At 41.2% G+C, this 22,493-nt stretch overlaps 1 protein-coding gene and 1 non-coding gene across 4 annotated transcripts in view; one reads left to right on the top strand and one right to left on the bottom strand.

Annotated features, from left to right (window-relative positions):
* Positions 1–9,158, bottom strand: part of plxnb2b (plexin b2b) — a 175,848-nt gene extending 166,690 nt beyond the window's left edge. For 2 of the 3 annotated variants that reach the window (XM_078167744.1, XM_078167745.1), the window contains exon 1: positions 8,728–9,132. The gene's annotated coding sequence lies outside the window, so the exon portion shown is untranslated. Of the gene's footprint in view, positions 1–8,727 lie in introns of all 3 variants that reach the window. The other variant, XM_033634929.2, reaches the window with a different exon arrangement.
* Positions 9,159–22,163: 13,005 nt separating this feature from the next.
* Positions 22,164–22,304, top strand: LOC117262934 (U4 spliceosomal RNA). The gene has a single exon (XR_004502158.1). It is a non-coding gene; the product is annotated as a U4 spliceosomal RNA (small nuclear RNA).
* Positions 22,305–22,493: the final 189 nt, after the last annotated feature.

Raw genomic sequence — 22,493 nt, 5'->3', positions numbered from 1 at the left:
GGAATCCAACATGGAAATATGTCAAAATGTCGGACTATCATGCACAAATCAGCAATAACTTTGTAACGTTAGCCAACTAGCTATTTAGCCACCGAGACATCAGGATACTACTAGGTTTTTTTTAATACTTGTTATAAAGAAAAGGGCTATAATACACTGAAACAACATTAAACTAAGATAATACGATGGTTACTGTAATTTTCAAAACTTTATTAATAAAGAAAATACATTTGTGGGTTTTCTTTTGTTGCTTGAACACAAGCGGCAACCTTTGGGAGCAGAGGACTAGATCAGCTGCCATATAACAGGGAAAGTAAATGACTGTTAATGACACGTTAATGCTATTGGTATTGTTAAGAAAGTGCTGCCGACGCTTATGTTATATGTCACACCAGAGGTCGAGGCTGATGTGTCACATGTCAGAGCCCTCACACCTCTTTTGACTCTGCAAAGCTGTGATGCTTATAACTAGACAATGGAGCAGAATGTTGCCGCCGTCGTTTGGTTCTGTGCAAAAATGCAAAGGAGGCATAAAGAAGGGACTTTATAGCAGCCCTATAGCACAATCCACCCTCTTATCCAAATATGGGCACTTCTAGCTTAAAAAAAAAACATTTTACTTGAACTTGAAGCTTTAAAACGGGAGTCCACAAACCGATGGGTGATCGCTTGGTAGCTATGTCTGTTATTTTATGCTGTCTATGCTTGTGCAACCATTTTGCTGATGACTTCTTAGAACACTTTAGTTTGGAGTGTGCCTCTGAAAAACCTCTATCTGGAAGACTATGTAGCCGTCACACTTCACCTTACCCCATCTATCCCTACAAGAATTGAGACACCCCACGCCTTGACCTGAACGTGCAAAATGGAGGGGTAGGGGCAAAGTGGTAGGGGCTAGGGTTGCACTGGGAATGAGGAAAAATCTGACAAAGCTCCACGCTGCATTATCTCCACTGTCTTATTACATATTTTGCGTTTATGCCTATTGTTGCTGTTTTTATTACAGATTTTATTTGCTTTTCTTCTTATATCCTCCTCATCTTTATCCCTGCTGGATCCTTCTGCTGCTGCACTGGGTGACTAATTTCCCCGTGGGGATCAATAAAAAAATAAAAAAAAAACTGCTCAAACGTATCTTTAAAAACCTCGCTGTTACCTCCGAAAATCCCACCTCAGACATTAGCAACCACAAATTTTAGCGACCAGTGGTCACTACAAAATGTCAGCCTCTAAGGTTAAGGCAGTATCTTTGGTGGTGTTATTACTGCTGCCGGGACTACTGCCACACTAAAATGGTCTGTCAGTTTACAGATGAGAAGCAACAGAGCCAGTGGCATTTAACTAGATTCTCAGTAACTTTAACAATTGCTGTATGAACAGATTTTAATAGGTCCCTCTTGGATCATAGGCTACTGAAAGGCCACGATACCCACCTCATTTAACAGAGACAAGGACATGACTGTGACAAAAAAAATGATTACATTTTCATAATACCATTTCATTATGGACTGCAATATAAGCACACAGCAATCCCTCTATACTGTATCAGCCCAGCTAGATAATAGCAGTACAGAGGAGGTATAGCTGCATTCAAAAGTCTTGTTTTTGTAATGTGCAGCTGAAGGAGAAAGCTCTTTAAACACAGAATTCTTTGCTTCACTTTAATTTCATTCATTCAGATTTCATTTTTAAGACATAATGACCAACAGCAGTTGTGCTAAAAAAGACCTGCAAGGTTCATACTGACAAGCGCAGGTATGTATAAAGAACATCTCGTCTTTCCCCCCGCAAAACCTTGCCTGCCTTCTAATTTTGATTGAAATGGACAAGCGAGAGATAGACACTCAACCTCCAGCAGAGCTGCCACCCCCATGTCCATTTCCAGCTGCCAGCAGGTTTCAGCAGATGCCAGAGATAATAAGGACAGCATATGTTTCCTCAAGATCTGATGCTGCCTTTTCTATTTTAGAGCACTCTCTGCCCACAGAATTTTTGTTATTGTCTCTAAAGATGATTTAATTTACATATAAGGATTTTTTTACTAGAGAAATTTAATGGTCAAATTCATACAGAAATACAAATTTGTAATCTAAATGTACTAGGGCTACAACTAACGACTATTTTGATAGTTGAATAATCTATTGATTATTGATGGTCAGCTGTTCAGATTGTGAAATGCAAAATTACTCGCTTTCAGCTTTTAAATTTCTCTTAAGGTTGTTTTATGCATGTTCAGACTAACAATAAAGTCAATTAAGATGAATATTTCATTCAAAAATGTGTCTTTTACTGAGCTTTCCTGCTGATAAAGCAGAATGTTCAACTGAAATCAAGTCCTGTCTGGAACCAAACCAGTTCTAATAGCAACAAACAATCTATTTGTCACATGAAATCATATAAGATACCATTTCCGGACCTCTCAGGTCACTGGGGGCATGCGTCACTGTTTGTTTACATATCTTGACCCCATCAAGATAGCTGCATGCTTGCTCCTCACTAAAGCGTGCAGTTGCGCCGGATTTCCACTGGATGCGTGTCCGTTGCAGAACGGCAGCGCTGGTTATCCGCTGCGTGCTCCGCCGTTCGTCAATACCCACCGGCTGCGTTTGCTGTGCGGTGCGGTGCAGCTCTGCCGGAAGACATCTCAGTGCACTGCCATGATTAATATCTCCTCGTCCATGGTGTTCACGGGGTGAAATGATATCTGAAAACCTCTGACCTGTTGACTTCAGGCCTGCCTCTGCCCATTATGTAGTTTTTAAGGTGTAGTGCAGGGAAATATGATCCGCCGTGAACACTATGTACTTTATTTTGAAAATTAACCGGATGTTTTATTGTGTTTCTGTGCACGACTTCCTGCCCTGCACGATCTGCTCTGTGCTGAATTGCTGCGTTGTGCTCCGGCGTCCGGCAAAAATAGAAGTCCTGCGTATCTGTTGCGGAGGGCTCCGGAGTGCCGGAGCTGAGACGGAGCCGGAACGCAGCACAGCCGCAGCTGGTGGAAACACACACATTGACTAGAATTGAATCCTATCGGCTCCACTGCTGTGCCGGAGCGCAGACGCAACCAACACGCATCTGGTGGAAATTGGCCTATACTCTTCTCCCCAGCTGCCTCTGAGCGGCATATAGCAGCAATCCAGAGTGTTTATTCCGCTTGTGGTACAGGACGAGCAGGAACGGGACAACGTTTTAAGATGCCTACTGTCACACCACCTCTTAATTTACCATAAAGCACACGCCAGACAAAGGGTCACTTGGTTGAACGACACTGTCCAGTATTAAGGATTTAGCCAAATTTCAGTGGAACAAAGTTGCACAGGTGTTGGTATCTGATGACACTGATGCAAGTCACAGCCAGTGTTTAATTCCTCCAAATCATGGCTTTTAACATTAAGCTAGCTCGCTAACAAGTTAACTAACATACGAGACAAGTCGTCATCATCCAGAGAGCCAATGTGCCTCCTCTTCAGATGTTCTAGCATAACTGGCAAGGTCAGCTTTTCAAAGGTTACAGTTCACAACCTGTTTTGGCCGTGTAAACAGATAAATGCTCCCACACTTTGGGGACTTTTGGTCTTGAAGGTGCTGCCATGCCATGCCGAACTTGAGGCTTCAAAACAGGAATCCAAAAACCAGTGGATGATGTCAGGGTAGCTACTGTATGTCCAATATTTTTATGGTCCATGGTTTCAGCCCTAAAAAAATTTTCCAAAGCTCTTCAGAATTCAAACTAAATGAGGAGCAAATTCTAAATAAGTTTCATGTTTTCATATGATTTGAGATTTTAATCCACTTAAAATTGTAAATCAGCTGCTCTACACAACACACAACTATTAGGCAGCTCATCTAGAATCTCACTATTTTAAATGAGCAAAAATGTATAAATACAGCACATAAACAAACAGCAGTTGCTTGCAAGATAGAAATCCTAGTGCCAAGCATTTTAATATTTTTCCAATTAGTATCTCCTGCCAACAAAGGAGCAGTGACTGGTTGGGACACAATGAAGCATGAGTATTTCTTTAAAGCACCATCTATTAGAAATAAGGTTGTTCAGAGTCAAACTCTGCAAGTGAGTCACATCTTAAATCAATGAGTATAATTCATCTTTTCTATGAAGTTACACTCTCACAGACCATCCCTCTATGTCTTCCTCGGTTTGCCACATTATCTTCCCCCTTCGCGCTCTCAGGTTGGTGTGACCTTCATCTCCAGCTGCCGCCAGTGCGCTGACCCTTCATGCATCTGTCACCCGCCAGTTCTGGCTGAGGCTCACATTCAGTACTACATAATTAATGGCCCAGCGTGCAAGCAAATAATAAAAAAAGAAGAGGGCCAATACTTGACTGCAACTGCCATATTAACATAAACCAGCTGGACATCATATTAGCTGTAAAGCAGAGGTGATAATTAAAAATGATCTTGGCAGGAGTAAATTGGTCAGTTTGAGGATTAACTGTGAAATGACTTGGATAAAAATGAATTGCACCCTCTGGTGCCTTAGCCAGGATTAAATGGCACTCAACATGAAGCAACTCTCAGCAACGAACAAAAAGTGCAGTGAAAATGCATTACAGGTGGAATAAGTGGCTCCACACAGTTTCCATTATTCCTCAGCTACAGTAAGCCTAAGTCCATTTCAAAACCCAAATCTCTCTGAGAAAGATATATCAGCGCGCTGCCAAATCCTGCACAGGCACCCTCAATTTGCACAGAAATAAAGCGTCGACTCATCTTCGATATGTTAAAGTCTGAGAGATCTGTGAATCGTCTTTTCATCATAAAGCAAAGGAGCTGGACTAAACGTCAGCCCGTCACATTACACTGATTGAAGCAGGCACGACCAACTTCCCTCTTAAGTGTTTAAATGGATAGCATTTTGATAGCAATACGTGCCAGACTCAATTACCAAAGCAAAAAATAAATTAGCTTTCTGCTCTCTTTTCTGCTGCCAATATAAGCCTAGAGAAGAAAGCATCGGACTGAGATTTCCCAGGACAGGAATCAAGGTGACCCCTCACTCATCATTGCTGATTAGTTTTCAGATACCTGCTTCTGTGGTGTCTGGCTGAAATGGCTGGCTGGGTGTGAACTTTTGCCAGTGGCCTGAGCTGGTCGACATGCCTCCAGTGAGCAGGTAGCATCAAAAGGCACTACAACACTATGTGTCTGTGTCATCCTGTCATTTTGGCCGCCATGGGGAAGTGGGTGAGGGGGGACTGAGGCAGATGTCTGTATTGTGTATCCATCACACGAGTGTTCTGTCCTCAGCTGTGCAACCTCACGTCTGCTGACAGCCAACAACACACAAAATGCCTTTTGAACAGCAACGGAGATCATGTTTTCCTCTGGGCTAACTTTTTTTTTCAAGTGGCCGCCTACCTCTCGAAACCTCATATCACGTCTCTGTCTCTTTTTAAAAAAAATATTAGGATGTCTCCGTTCTCGTGCAGAACATCCTGCCCACAACCTCTCAACTGAGCAATTAAAGCAGCTCCCTCCCCACGTAAATCATTTATCTCTTTCAGGAGTGTGAGCATGTTTACAATATTCATCATGTTCCTCTTACTCATGCTCCAAGCTCTGAGAGTGTAGGAAAGAGTTACAATGGTTAAAGGTAGCAGTGAGAGCAGCAGCAGGGGGAAAAACCAGCATGAGTTGGCAGCGGTGTGGAGAAGAAAGCATAGCCATGATGTGTTGAGTGCATGGTGTGGTCCGTCATGGACATGGGATGAAAGACAGTGTGGGTTGAGAACTTGTCAAGGTTGTTTTTAAGAGGTAAAAGTACACCCTGCTGAGCTGAACTTAACCATAATATCTGAGGCTGAAGTGCTTGGCTTGGAAGCCCGCGGACACACCAGGTTAAACTCCGGAATGCAGTGAATTTAAAGCCGCATGAGGTGGCGGGTTGGCTGCTATCTCCTTCCGTGGAGCCCATTCTCGTAGCCTGCTGCTGGGGGAGTAAGCATGAGAATTAGCATGATCACACCTCGTAGGTTTGTCATACACCAGCTTTGTTATCGCGGATCTCAAGTATACAGATGGGAAGAAGTGTTGAGTGGCGAGGGTTTGGCGTGTGAAGTACAAACAAAGCCATGTTGAAGCAGGAGGGCAGGGTGAAAGAAAGGAACGCTGTTGTAGTTTGGGACAAGGCCGTTAAGTCCAAGGGCAAGGGTGGCAGCTGTAAAACCCGGCGAAATTAGATCAGAAATCCACCTCACCATGACGTCCCTTCATCATAGGATAATCCTCGAGACATGAAAAGACGAGCCCTATCTCCAATCTGAAGGAAATCTCTATTCCCCAGATTCTTCAGCCGTCTAATGCCAAGCTGACACGCCCTTCACGCATCTGCCCACGCTCCCCTGAAGTCTATGTGTACTTTAGATAAGCAAGAGGAACAAGGTAACGCATGTGGGGCTTTCTCATGTGCATATAGTGAAAAATAGGAGCGTGTAAAGCTCCAAATCATGAACATTGTATCGGTTACAAGGTTGTGTAAAGGGTCACGATGGCTTCTAACTGAAACATGTTTGTTTTTGCACACAACAAATAAGAAGACCACTTATCTGTGAGTGCCAGTGTTCTATTTGTGTCTTTCTCATGTGCGTCACACCCACTTTATGACCAAGAAGTTTACAAAGTCCACTCCACAAGATGGAAATAAAACAGTGCCAAACAGTCAGCTTCTCAAAGTGAAAGTAGGTCTAACAGACAGAGCAATGCAATGATTTAGATTACATCGTGTTTTTGGCAGAGACAGCAAAAGAAAAAGGACATTTACAAGTCACTTAAGATTAACTACGTGCAATGAACCAGCAGCACATACACTATTCATGTATCAGCTCATTTAGTGCTGCTTTTCTGTTCGCAGGCTGCAGACAGGAGGCACGGGATTGCTTGTTGCTTACGAGGATTATGGTTTTATTTTCAAAATGAAAATGACAGAAGTCAGTAATCCAATGCAAAGGAAACAAAAGAGACTGGGGATGAGTTCAAATTCATTTGACCTCAAAAAATATTGCAGCACTCTCTGAAACGCAGGGCACGCTTCCAGGAGACGACATGGTTTAAACTATCAGAGAAAACTGTGCAACAGTAACAAAAAAAAAAAGGGACACGATGAACTTTAGCTCACCCAAAACATGCAGGAGCTTAACAGCTCAGCGCTCACCACCTCCGTTTCTCAGTTGGTCAGAGGCTATTTCACCGGATCCAAAAATACTCAGAGTGGATCTCACCGCAAAGTTTCATTTCCAGAGCCACTGGCCTATTACCAGCAAAAAAGGGGAATTCATGGGAATGCCTGCTTTGTTTGTTATTCTCTCCGTTTCCCTTGTATTACAGAGTATGAGTTTGCATTCGGCTTTGGGGATTGTTTTGCAGAATCCTCAAACACTGACATGACCTGAATGAGAAATGTCTCCTATTCACTTGCCCTGAAAAGAGCATCTATGATGAAGAAGTGTGGTACGCTTGTCTTTTTCACCCTTGCGGGGAGCAGGAGAAAACATTTATCACCACTCTCCTCCGCACAGATAAGGTGTCTCTATTTATTCAGAGTGGGAGAGATAAACCCTGAATGAAGCATTGTGGGGCACAGAGAGGAAAGGAGAGAGAGAGATGGTGGAAAGAGGGAAAAGACAAGGAAGCAGCTTGGTTTTCAATTGCTTCTGTGTGTCCGTGTGAGCAGATGGCATCTATTGGAAAACCATCCCTGCTTAGTCAGGAGACTAGAGCTTGACCCCCTGCTCTAACCCCCTTGTAGCCACCACCACTGCCACCAGCAGCCTCTTTTCCTGCCTCCACGTGCCCCCTGCCCGCACTAATCCATTCCCACTATGAGACCGCTTGTATAATGTTATCTAATAGGAATAATCCCCAGGAGACGGAGCATCCTATGTACAGTAGGTCTGCTCGCATGGGGCGGAAGACGGCAGAGGGCTGGGGATATATAAAAGAGCGATTTAGAAAGACAACAAGGCAGTACAGTGGTCAGATGAGGGCCGCGCCAGGGACTGAGGGATACAGACTGACAAAACTGCACAGGAGACTCAACAGGGACATGAATAGTGCTTCTGTCTCCTTGTTCTCGTCACAAGAAAGAGAGGAAAGGGCAAAGCAAACAAGAGGCAATGCTCACTGCTACTCGTGTCCTCTCAGCTGTTGATGTACAGCCTACTGTCCAGAGGTGAAGAGCACAGTTCACGTGCCCATTTCTCACTGAAATTGCCTGTGTGCAGGGACAGACGGCTCCTTGTGAGGTGACTGGGCAGATGCTGTGGCTGCAATGCTCCTGAGATGAATTGGTTTAGGGAAGTGCATGTCTACAGGGGGCTTTTTCCTCTCCAAACAGCTGTTGAGTTTAACAGAAGAGCAACTTTGCATCCAGACATGACTACAACTCATGACACATTTCATCATTCCTGCACGATAGCACTGCTGTGGGTAGTATCCAAGTCTTCTTTTGATATTTCCAAAGCATTTCATGTTTATTATGACGCTTTGGTTGCTCGTTAAGCATATGTCTTGTAGTAGTGGCACGACAAATGAAACTAACGTGTACAGAGCAGCGCTGTTCTGGGCACGGGTCCGTTTTACGCTTCCGTGCCGTATCGATAGGGCGTATGATAGACTATTAAAACTTGGTGCTCGCATGCAACGAGGTTTGAAATTGATAGCAGCCCCACTTCCCCGGGATACAATAGCTTCCCCGGAACTCACCTTGGAGGCAAAACAGCGAAGAGAGTAGTTGCACAAGCGCGAACAGTCCAGTTACTGTAGGTAGAGCCCTCTGGTGAAATAGTAAAAAAAACAAAAAACAAAAAAAAGAAAAAGAAAGAAGTCCGTGATCAAGTTTACATTTTACTCTCCTCACGCGTCCTGTGAGGGGTTTCAGAAAGGCACTATTCCGTAGGAAACACGGGCTACTTGGATTTGTCAATTCCTGTTGAAAGGCGACCCGGGCAACTCCTCAACAAAAGACTGTGGGTTGAATATCAGGGACTTTCTCCACGCCCAGGTGCCGAGTCACATGGTAATTTCCAGGTGTGCGTGTGTGTCTCCAGGAACCGCGGCTCAGTTGGCAGCAACACACCTGTGGGATCCGCTCACGCGTTCGCCTTGACTGTCATCGCGTTTGAAAAACCGGGAGGTTGTACCGAGGGAGGAGAGGAAGATGAGTGGAAGAGGGAGGGAGGAAGGAAGGGAGGGAGAGAAGCGCGCACTGAAGGAGAACCAACGCGACTGGGTACGGAGAGAAATGATTCCCCTCCCATTCCACACTCACCGCCGGCGATGCAACTGTATGAGCGAGGAGACAGCAAGTAGTAGCCGATACACAGAGAGCGGAGGGAAACAAGTTGTGTCGTCTGTTCGCCGACGCACTGAGATATTTCCGCGGGCGGTGGGAGCGGTGGAGCAGCCCCGCGCTGTGGTTCCCAAAGTGTGGTCCGGAACCAACATGGGGTCTGTGGGGGTGGTTCCTCCAGGTCATTCAAGGCTAAAGGAGAAATATATTCAGAAGGAGATGTTGGAGAGTAATGCTTTTAGTTTCACTCAGGTTCCCGCCCTGCCTCAGCTTACAGTTACATAATTCTGTCAAGTCATACATAACAGAAAAGATGGTTTTAAAGAAAATATTCTATGAAATAAGCAGTGATGGAGGAAATATTCAGTTCCTTGAGTAAAAGTACTATTATCATACTGAAAATACTGTTAAAAGTAAAAGTCCCGCATTAAAATGTTACTTTAGTAAAAGTATAATCAGGAAAACGTAATTAAGTATGAAAAGTAAAAGTACTCCATGCAGAAAAATCTGAAAAAACAAACAAAAACCCAAAACAAAGAACAAAACTCTCAAAATTACAAAAATGACTTAAATAGGGACAATGTACTTAAAGTATGAAACATCTAAAAAAAAAAAGAAAAACCTCGCAATATTATTTTAAAAAAATGACTTAAATCAGGAAGATGTAGCCTACTTAAAGTATGAAAAGTAAAAGTGCCCAATGCAGAAAAATCTACCAAAAAAAACAAAGAAAAAAAAGACTTTAAAAACAAAAAAAACTCAAAATTATTAAAAATTGAAAATGTACTTAGTGTTTAAAGTTTCCCAATGCAGAAAAATCTAAAAAAAAAAAAAAAGAATAATAATGATAATCAAAAAATAATACAAACCAAAATTATTAAAAAAAAATTGACTTAATGTTTATCAAAATACTTGTCAATTGATTTTCTATCAAACAGCTAATTGAATAATCAACTGATCTGTAGTTATTAAAACTACTGGGTAGTTTAATTTATAACAAAACATCTTATTTTATAAACTTTTCTATGTTTTTATGAAAAAATCTTATTTTTTCTAGTAACTTAGTTTACTTTACTTTATTTGCACATACATGTACAGCAGATACAGAGAGAAAGAAATTAAAAGTTAAAACATTGTGCAGGAGAGGTTAGAAACCAAAAGTGGCTTATGAATATACCTCCGCTATTAATAAACAACAATCATATTTAATCAATCATATTTAGAAAAAGATAAAAGTGAAGATTGCACAGTTGAAAGAGAGTTCCAGACTAAGAAGTAATATAAAATTATTAGATGTACAATTTACAAAAAAATTACAAACGTATCAATGAAGCATTAAGTTTTTGCAAATTAGAGTCCTTTTTAAATGTTTGACCTTTGTGACTCAAACAACGTACTAACTTTTTTAATATTTATATTTGTTTCCCTAGGTTTATGAAATTGAACTTGTTTTCTTTGAATCTGGCTTTTATGGCTCTATGCTTGTATACATACATGTCTGTGTTTGTGAAGCACTTTGGTGGAAAACCTTTTTATATGAATAAAACAAACTTGCAACTTGAAGCTTGAATAACACATTAAGTATTTTCCACAACAGACCTTTTAATTTGTCACGGTAGGTAAAAACACTGATAAAACATTAGGCCTACAAAGAATATTAACAATGGCTCTGTTGTATTAAAGTGTCCCCGTAAGCCATGACAATGATTCAGCATGCACAGTATCAGGATGCTAAAACTGAAGCAGCTAAATGGAATTCGGTCATCATAAATCTGTAAGTTTACTGCTTTTCCTACTGCGACATGTCAAAATGTCTTCTGTGCAAAAGACATGTTATTGTGCAGGGTTTTGGAAATACTGAGGGGATCATGGGTTCAAATTTTCCCCACCTCAACCAGCTGATATTTGACACCATAATACCCAGTGGTGTCATGGTGGCTGATGAGGTGGGTGTGCTAGCAGGTAGATGGGTAAGTTACCGATGACGAAATTGGTATACTCTACTATATATACCAATGTTTTTTGGCTGGTAGGTGGGTAAACGTGTACCTACGTATGCCCTTTGCTACACTACCGATAATACCTTTATTTCATTTTACTTAATGCCTGAAAATAGACACATTTTTAAGACATTAACTCTTAAAGCCTGGGTCATAAACAGAGGGTCCACAACCCCTAGGGCAGTGGTTCCCAACTGGTGGGTCACAGGCCCATTCTGAATGGGCTGCAAGTAACCCATGAACATGTCAAGTTTGCATAAACACATTTCATTTTTAAGTATGGTGAATTTTAGGCACAGAGCTTTTGGTCTGAAGTGCTGTTTCCTGCTGTAGAGTCCATGATTAACGGACAACTACTTGACAGAGACAGCAAACTAGCTCGATGACATGGCCAAACGCAAAAATTATGCTGAATGAACTAAACTGTGTGGACCTTGAACTACTGACTGAGGAGAAATCGCACACTGTGGCTGGACCAGTTGGAAACCACTGCCCTAGGGGGGCTGTTAACTTACAGTACACAACATAGGCTTACTGTTAGCGATGTATCCCTGTGCAACTGTGTGAGCTAGCTAATGCTAACTAACTGTGCAGCATTTATTCATATCACATTATCCCAAGTGCAACTCAATTTTACACACTATAAGAAGTAGGAGGTCTCTGCTCTGTATCTCTTTCACCTGAGGGGTTGTTGAAACATAGAAAACCCTTGTCTCAAAGAATATCAGACACTCTTTAAAAACCCACAATGTGTAACTAGTACAAACAATACTGAAGACATGACCTCAGTGTCTGATGATAGCAACAGCCATTCCATTGAAGGTACTCACAACACTAAAAAATCCCCCGCAGCATGTGTCTATTCAGAAACACTCCACATATTTATACAGGACAATAAACAGACGTCACCGTAGATGACGTTGCCAAACTTTGCTTTTGGGAGAAAGCGTTTTCCGGTGAAAACTGTTGACAGGGATTTCTGTGTGTTATCCACAGAAAGAGGTTTTCTTTTAAATGTGATGTTTTGATTCTTTGAGCATTACCATCAGCAGCAGGAAGCTCCCTCTAAACCAAATGAAACCATTACTGGAACATGTCTTGCCCAAAAACTGACCCTTTAAGGTTGATTAAATGTGATGTGAGCTAATAGAGGTATTACTATGATCATTGTTACTTTTATGCTTCAGTGTTTGCACTGCTGTGATGATGTACGGTATAATGTGAATTATATTGTTGTGTTGTTTTCCTGTACTTTTAAAATCAGGCTTCATTTTAAAGCGTGCAATTTATCTAAAAGCCCACATAGGGACAATAACAGCGAATTAGCTGTCACTATGAATTCTATGCGCAACAAATCTGTTATATTTTAAGTGGCTGAATGTAATGACGTTAACTGCACTTTCCCTGTCAAATAAACAGCTAAATAAAACATAAATAAACCATTGGTATTGCTTGCAAATGAGCACAGATTAATTTGGAAAGGGAATTTGGGGACATTGCTTTGGTTTAAAAATATTTTCAAGAGCAACCACTCCTCATTTATTTATATTTCACTGAGCCCCATTCCACTGCATCCTTACAAGAGCCGTATTAGTAGTCATTATAACACAAATTATTGGTGCACTCACTGCACCTTGGCGGCTGAATCGTTAATCACGAGAAGTATAATTTTGAAGCTCTTAAGTCAAGCTAAGTTTTAGAAAGTGCAACAATCCTTCATTGCCGCTTGAATGTGTAACAAGCTTTGATTAGCCATATGTTTAGGTCTTTTTTTAGAAATAAATTCCCATATTTTTTGCCTCATTCAAGCCGCATAGGGATAAAAATTGCTTTGATTTCAGATATGGACCATATGTGTGTAAGTGCTACTCAGGCTTGATTGGCTCTATCATCAACCGAGAGGTTACTTGAATAGCTTATTTTTGCCGTAGAGCCTAATAGCATGTAACGCTGCAATTTGGCACACTGAGTTTTGTGACTCCGTGTCATGCCTTGTTGTGTGGCTGGGTGTCAGTTTTGTGAGTGATTTATGGGCATGCAAATGAGGCTGTCTGTTTGGGGAGATGTGCTGCCTTTGCCCAGTGGGCCCTGGAGCGAAAGACTGGAGACTGCGTGGGTGTGAGTCAGTCCCTAACTGCTGACACAGGCACGGAGCTGGCAGAGATTCACAGAGCAAGATGGGGAGATGGCCTTCACAGGTCCTCACATTGACTGATGAGATCAAGGAGAAAGTAGGCCAAGCCAGACAAGTGTCGGGCAAACAGACACCCAGAGATAGAGTGAGAGAGACAAACACTTCCCAATCACAAACAGAGCTGGGAGAGTGGAACGTGGCGGGGTAGAGCTGGGTTGTTTTGGGTCTGAGTTCAATATGTCCAAACCTGTTTGTCTAAAGAGTAATGAGGATGCTGAGTCTGGGCACATGCTAGCCCAGGGGATGTCGGTAGCCAGGAGAGGCCAAGTCAAAGCTCTCTAAATTCACTAAAGAAGTTCACTTTGTTCTACTAGATAGCCTGAGTGTGATGACATTTTGATCAATGTGCCTATACCTTTCTGCAGCTTGCCTTTATGTTGCTTGAATAGTGATGATCTGTTATCTCACCGGTGTCAAACAGCACCATTTGTCATACAGTGTCCCTCAGCAGGTCCAGACTGTAAAATGTTTTGACTATCAACACATTATACAGCCTAATTTATGACACACTGTTTCAGTTGTCCATAATGATGTAGTGGTCATATCACACTCAAGGTTCATAGTTCAGAGGCTGTTTGCCATGTGGACAGACTGCCCTCTGTAGGCAGCAGCTTGTATTTCTCCATTAACTAACAGAAGGGCAACACCTATACAGCATTTGTAGGGAGTATACATTTAGTAAACAGTTTATAATATGCTATGATGTAGTTGTACGCAGCTATGAGGACATTTCTGAGGGTTTATTAATGTAAAATATTTGTCAATATGTAAAACTTCCTGCAGACATTTCTACGACTGTGTTTTACTATATTGTCATTCATTACCTGTTTTTACACCAGCCCCCTGCCAACCGCAGTAATAATTTTTGACTTACAGTTGTTTACAACTAGATTATAGTGTGTTATAGCCCATTAATTCAATATCTATATACTGATTATAAATGCTAAATAGACGTACTTAAAGGTCCAGTGTGTAGGACTAACGGGTATATTTTGGTGAAATGGAATATAACATATTAAGAATGTTTTCTTTGGTGTATAATCACCTGAAAATAAGGATTGTCATGTTTTTGTTACCTTAGAATGAGCCGTTCAGATCTACATAGGGAACGGGTCCTCTTGCCTGGAGTCTGCCAAGTTACGTCGCCAAGTGTCTACAGTAGCCCAGATCAGACAAACCCAAAAAACACTAGCTTTGGATAGGGCCATTTGTATTTCTGAATTTCAAATTTCTGCATTGGCCACCATAGCTAGCAGCCTCTCCGCGTAGCATGAGAAAAGCTGTTTTATTCAAGCAGATTTAAATCACCTGGGGTCTCTTTTATAAACTTTGCGTACGCACAAAATGAGGCCTGAAAAAGGCGTGTGCCATTCCCCATGCAAAAGTTGTGACCTATAAAAACAGACTTGATGGAAGAAACTTTCACCCATGCTTACAAACATTTGGGAGACGGGAAATTGGCAACACAGATGGTGAGGTGGAGGCCCGAGTGTAGAAATTGTTAAATATTTTTGGTTCACCAGGTTTAATGGTTTAAGGCTTGTTTTGGAGAGGAAGAAACATCAGCAGACAGTTCAGCTCCTGGTAAAAACCTCCTAAGTGCCTGGATCAGAAAAAAGGTGAGCACACATTAGCAGGTGCTGGGCTAGCAGCTTAGGTGAAACCAGATTTGAAACATATAACTGCTTTATTCAGTATATTTTATCACCTGGTCCATTTGTTTTTGGAGAGAAAGAAACCTCTGCAGATAATTCAGCTCCCTGCAAAAACCTCCTAAACAATGCACACTTAAGGAATTTTAACAGGGAGAAGTTTCAGCTGGTTGCAATCTGTAGTCCTTACCGCTATAGATGGCACTAAATCTCCCTAAATCTTACACCCTGCTCCTTTAAACTAAAGTGTTGCCAACAGGATTACTTGTTAGTTTCACATTTAGTATCCATCATTACTGTGTGTGGGCTACAACAACAAAAGAATAAAATACCTAATCACAATCCAACAGTTTAATACTACCATTAACAAACAGATAAATCAACACCTCTCTGATTTACAGATATTTAGACTCATATTTACTGCAGTGATGCTGTATTGTTTTGCATTATATTAATAACACTGCACGCCCACTCTTGCTGTTTGACCCTGTTTCCATTATGCTGCATTAAATTAATATATTTTTCATAGTTACATAATAGCAGGTACATTACTTGTGTTAAACAGAAGGCGTTTGAGGCATGGCTTTTTTCTAACATGATTGTGTGATTAAGGAAAATAGTCTACATTTTCACCCAAGCAGTTTTAAATGAATATAAGCATAACGTCCAGTATAATAAGGTCCATTAAGACACTGTGGCATATCTGAGCATTTTCAAGTGATTCCCAATGCTTTTGCTAAAGATGAGATAGATAGATAGATAGATAGATAGATAGATAGATTTAGGGTGATTTAGTGGCATCTAGTGGTGAAAATGGCAGATTGCAACCAGCTGAAACTTCTCCCAGTAAGAATTCCTTCAATGTTTGGTTCAGTTTTTGTTTTGTTTCTAGCCGAAGCTAAGTTATCCACAGAGGTCTCTTCCTCTCCAAACGGGGGGGGGGGTTAATTTATAAACATTGCGTATGCACAAATCGAGATCTGAAAGAGTCATTCACCACTTCCCACTTCCCACTTCCCACGCGAAAGTTGTGATCAATAAAAACAGGCTTTATGGGAGAAACTTTGGAGACGGAAAATTGGCGATGCAGATGGTGAGGTGAAAGCCTGATTGTAGAAACTGTCAAATATTTTTTGGCGCACACCATTTTTGGCTATTGCGATCCTACGCACTGTTTTATAAATAACAGTCTAGGTGATTTTAACCAGTGAAAACACTGAATAAAGCAGTTTCACATTAAAAATCTGAGGTTTCCGACGCTGCTAGTCACAGAGGGGCTGCTAACTATGGTGGCCGACGCGAAAACGCAGATAGCCCTGTTTAGAGCCTGTGTTTAGTTTGTCCATTCTGGGCCACTGTAAAAACATGCCGCACTCCACGGATGAGGACCCAATCCTTTTGTTGATATAAATGGGTCACTCTAAGGTAACGAAAACACTACAAATCTTATTTTCAGGTGATTATACGCTAAAGAAAACATACTTATTATATTATGCTCCATTTTTGCCAATATATCCCCCTAAATCCTGAACACTGGACCTTTAAGAGTAAAAGCAGGGTTACAGTTTGGGAGCTATTTGTTTGTTTTTTTTTCAGTGATATCAGCTGGCGTATGCAGTCCCAATGCATTAATTCCCCACTAAGCAACTTGAGACTTTCACAGATGAAGTTGTGTTAATCATATGACATTTGGTAAATAACATACACCAGTTGGCCTTGGCTGTCGTACAAGAATGCATCGTAGTCCCATCACCATTCATCTCCAGTGCAGGTGGCCAAAGTCAACACTGGGAATAATAAATGGCATCAGATCACTTGTTCAGGTAAAGAAACAGGACATTGTTGTATTAATCACATTCTCACAATTATACCCTTGGTTGTGCTCCTGCTATGCATCTGTGTTGTCAGTACCTATCAGTCTTGTTATTTATTGTATCACCTGGTGAATGTTGCCAGATATACTGTAGTGACAATCCTAAAGATGCAGAGATAACAGATGGAGCTGCTCACAGACACAGGAAACTGTCATGGTGGTGAATGATAAAGGTGTGAAGAAAGACTCAACGGGGAGACAGAGGAAGGTTATTTACAGCGTACGGCACACTTTGATTTGACTGGCTTCCTGACCTAGCTAAGTGTGCCTCCAGCTGTCAATATGACTTATAAGTAATTACATAGGGGAGGGAGGGGGGAAGGGATGTGTGAGAGTGGCCGAGCGATGGCCACTGTATGCAGGGCTCAGATCCTCTGCAAAGGCATGTGTGACAAGGAGACATCAGGTTTGGCATAAAACGGACAGACAGGCTTATGGTGCCATTCTGACTCAGTCTGGGAATAACCACAAGCTGGGAATAGCAGGGTGGCAGCAGTGTGTGGGTTGGTGCGAACAGTCTGCAAGCATGTGTGTGCCGGAGAGAAAGAGAAACAGAATATTTGAATTGCAAGATTGATGTTTAAAGACGCCGGTTGAGTGCAGAGCATACTAAACCTAAAATTGAAATGTATATATTGTACATATTGCTGTGTGGCATTGAGGAGTGAAACTAAAATACTAATGGAGCAATGTGTGTTTGACCTTGAAGTTTGGGGAGAAACTAAAAGGCACCATGAGCGACATTTGTCTTCTCTTATCAGATGTCCCCTTGCTCTGGCTGAGCTGTCACTTTACACAAGAAAAATGTCATTGTTTTCCTCTCCCTGCTCATAACAGAATCTAATCACAGTTTGCCCAGCTCACCCTGTATTGTCCAGGTGGCCCCACTCTGAGAGAGAACAGAGGGACTCTCAGCATCAATAAATGCCCTTAACCAAGCTGATGTGATGTAGCCCAGATTACACAATGCCCTGCACCCATGCAGCTACACTCGTGTGTAGGTAAACAAGTACACACCTGCTTGCTTACACCATATCCATTCCCTACTGAGTCAGTAATATCAGTAATTTAAAGAGGTTGTGTGTCCTTGACAAGGTCTGTAAAAGTGTGATTATAGGGAGAAAGCTGCACTGTGTGGTCTAAGATGGATCAGCCTAGTTGGCACAAACACAGCCTACAGACTTTACTGACAAGCTTACATTTCCCCCAAACCAAAACTGTCTTACTTAACCTACTCCGAGCTGCTCCACATATTGTAAGATTGGTTAGATCGTGACCCAAGTATGACATCGATTTTTTATTTTTTTTCCTCTCTTTTTTTGAGGCCTGTGATTGATGGTTCTGGGGGAAAATAGCTCGCAGCATGTTGAAGACCATGGGCTGCCCACTGAGCCCCTTGGATGGCATGGTATTATGTGGGCTGCCCAGCAGCCTGTGCTGAATGGCGGAAACAGCTAAGCCATCTGTTACACTCTATTTTCACCTCTCAGCCAACCAGCGGGGAGAGCCACGGCCCAAAGGGACTTCGACTGCTCTCACAGAGTCCTATTTGTTCAACAGGTCAAGTCTAAGCCCTGCAGTGAGCGACCACCAAACCAGATCTCATTTATGGCACAGCCCAGGTGATTACAAAACCTCACACGTCGCTTGACTGGGCAGAGCCGGTGATAAAGAAGAAAATACTAATACAAAAAGTAATCAGGTGCCTCAGAGAATTAGAGGAGATTATTACTGTCACAGTTGTTAAATGACCACAACCGAATGTCCCTGCAAATGCTTTTTAAGCCAGGTTAAAGGGATCATCTTGTGAATTTAACTCAGTTCATGTAATGTGTTTCAGGGGTTGAGAAAAGAGAAATTTGGGCTTTCCAGGTGAGGATGAAACAGAGGCTGGCAGGATTCATTTGAGATTACTTGGCGCAAACATGGTGTAATCCCCTTATCTGCGTACTTACCTGTCCCTGACAGTGATCCAAGCCTACCTCTATGAACCTCATTGGCCTGACATTCTGGCAGGAGCAAATCCCTGTCTAATGTGTCAGCCCAGGCAGCTTTAGCACCTGGCATGCCAATGCTTATCTGCTGAGCACCCAAAAGCACCTGCATTATCCCACTGAAGCTTCACAACAAGTGAAAGGGCTCCTAATATCCACACAGTGAAATTACAGTTTGTGTCATATCATAAACACAGTGTGCAGAGTGCATACCATTACTAAGGGCTTATGGCCTGCTCAGAATTCACGTACAGTATCAGACACCCCCATTTAAGTATCCTTTCTCCTGGTGGATGGCTCTGAGAGGATATTAGAATTGATAAAACAGGCTTGTTATTTTTAAATTAATGAATGGTCTAGCGCCTCTTTCTATCACCAAGTCATTATATCCCTCCTCAAACAATAATCCTAAAACCTCCATTAAAATGTTATTGTTAATCCCTAGACCCATACTGTTTGTTAATCCGGGCAGGATTCTAGGTGTTTATTTTGTCATTTATTTTTCTCCTGCAACTCTGAACATGACTAGTTACCCTGTTAAAATGTAATAAGTAATGCAACTATTTTAATTACTTCATAAAAGCAATGTGACGTATTATGTTTGATTACTTTTAAGTGATTTTTTAAATTGTTGTTTTAAACTGGGCAACAGTACTCAACTCTATTTACTGTCAAACTTAAAAGTTCTTCAGTATAATGAAGAATATATAATGTTATATCCCTCTGTGGTGCACATTATGATGCATAAAAAAATGTTTGTAATGTTTCTTGTCATAAAATAAACTACCTCTTCCTTGAAGAGTCATAGAATAATATTGTGTTTAGTCTGTTTATGGAAGAAAAATGTGTGTAAAATATAAGTACACAGTATGCTCTGCAGAGAGGATCACAAAGTGCACTGTTATAGTAGACTATACAGCGTAATAGCCTGAACTTTATCACCACTAACATTGTTAAATGTATCTGGGTTAATTTGTAGAGACAAACGGAGAATTATGATGATCGTTATGCCGTTGAACAGTATATAAACCTAAATATAGAATACCAAAAACATGGTGTGGTACGGTGTTGCTCCAAGGCAACATTTGCGTTTTAACAATTCACAACTCATCTATTATTGTGAACCCGTTTTTCCAGATTGTAAAATGACAGAAAAAGATGTTTTCGGACCATTATTGTGGACAGAGTTGATGAACCATGTGAGGAAGGCCCGGAAGGAGGGGCTCAACATAGCCTCCAGAAAGTCATGTTATTATCAAAACAGTGCTATTTGTTTTCCTCTTTTGCAGCATAATTGAGGATGTACTGTGTTAGAGTAAAAGGCCAAAAACGAGTATGTTACCACAGAGGGATATTCCACATATCAGCCTGTTACCTAAAAGAATATGTTGGCATGTAAACCATTTGTAATCACCAACATTTTGCTTTGTAACTGTGACTGATTCAGTGGCATTTATTTTGGTAATTTAGTTACAGTACATAACTCCATTACACCTAACATCTAACTCTTTGCAACCTTTAGTTAATTGTTTGGCTTTATATTTAAATGAGAATTTGAAGGGGGACATGGAAGAAATGTGACTTTTTTAAACGGGTAAATAACTGGTAAAACTTATGAATCGCAGCTGCAGTTTCTCTTTAAAGCTTTCTCAGCGATATTACCCATTCAAAGTCACAATGCCTCCATAGTTAGCAGTCCAAAGTCGTCTCTGGCTCAGTGCTTGAAATTAATGAGCTTCTGCAAACATGGATTTTGTTAATGCAATATTTTGAAAGGCAATACATTACAGCACAAGCACAAAAAAGCGAAAACGAAGAGTCGCTCAATCAATTTCCGGCCCGGCCATTTTTCATCCTGTTACACAACTTCAGCTTCAGCATCACAGGAGAGCATCTTTTTTCAATGGCTACTGTCAAAATGGATGTTACTTGTCACTCTGGACGACATGAATGGATTAATTACTTTGTATTTTGGATTTAACTCGTTGGATTAACGCTGAACTTTTTACTACGTTTGACTTCTTGTGTAAACTTGTAAAGGTAACGGCACCCAGGTGAGAATACTTCAGTCTCAAGCTTGAATGCCTTTCAGGGGGAGCAGCTAGTTTGGCACAGTGTATCATTAGTACAAACCAGACTACATTCAAATAAAGGCTATTATTATTATTATTATATATGCTGCAGCATTGTCTGTTATGATAATTTTAAACTTGTCTAGTCGGCTATTTTTCGTGTCAGTTAATTAACCAACGGCTGAAGTGACGTAGACATTCTCCTAAACATGCTAAATACACTGTGTGGCAACGTTAGCTTTTTGAGCCTACTTCATTGACACAGTTTTAATATGTTTTAAAGATGTATTTTGTGTGGAAGTAGGTTAATAGTACACATTTAGTTACTCTAAAAACAACAGGCCTTCACAGGGAAAATAGAGCACAGTTACCTTTGTCTACACCGACACCTGGTGGCGTCTCAGTAGCATAGCCTTGTGGAGGGACGAGTTGGTGCTGTGTCTGTATACACGGAGCCATAACGGGCAAGAAGCAGTTTCTGTGTCGTTTGAAAGCTGTTACTCGAAATACATGTTTGAATTCTACGTTAATTTTTTTTACGTTTATCTCAAAAAGCATACCTGGACTTTGTCGCTACACAGAAACGCGGTATTTTAACCCGGGTTTGTTTGTATGTACGCGCTGGCAAACTGGTGTTCGCGATTAGAGGTTAGGTCGAACGGGCCACCGTAGGCTGTCGCCGCTAACAGTCCTACAAACCAATATCTAAAATATTTTAAAGAATACATAATTTTGTGTGTCACCGATTTACGTGCGTTATCTTTATAACTCATAAAATGTTTACTCGCTTTTTAATGTGTGAAAAATGTACGTTTGGGGCTGTACTGACGTTATAATCAGTATAAGGAAGATGACATCCCATGATGCATTGCGCTACGGCGAGATTTTAAAGTTAATATAAGCCTACAACAAAGAAACTACAAAAAGCAGCAGGTTGGGATCATAGATAAAATGTCTTTGACTGTACACAGAAAACAGTGTGATTGTCTTGAATTGAAGAAAAAGTACCGCGACTGAACAATGTATTATGCAGAATGACTGCCTTCATGTTAACATTACGTCTTTAGCTTTGCGCAGTGGCAGTATCGTAGCCTATGAGGTTTATCCGAGGCGCGATTATTGCTAGTTGAAAACTTTACCCAATACCCCGCCTTGACGACTTGAAATATAGTCGGCAATGGCAATTTTTGACGGTCTCTAAGGAGACTGATAACATTGTTGAATACAATTATTATGAGGTGTGTAGACTGAGGTTAAGTGAATGAGTTTCCATCTCAGTAGTGAGTGGAATAGATGTACGTGTTTACCATTAAATGCAAAACAACAAGTCGATACTGTCAATTCAGTCAAATTATTTATTGTGGTCAGGCCACACGAGGCTTAAATATCATTTCT

Source organism: Epinephelus lanceolatus, chromosome 5, assembly GCF_041903045.1.
Source record: "Epinephelus lanceolatus isolate andai-2023 chromosome 5, ASM4190304v1, whole genome shotgun sequence".
NCBI lineage: Eukaryota > Metazoa > Chordata > Actinopteri > Perciformes > Serranidae > Epinephelus > Epinephelus lanceolatus.
This window is presented reverse-complemented; position numbering and strand designations above follow the sequence as displayed.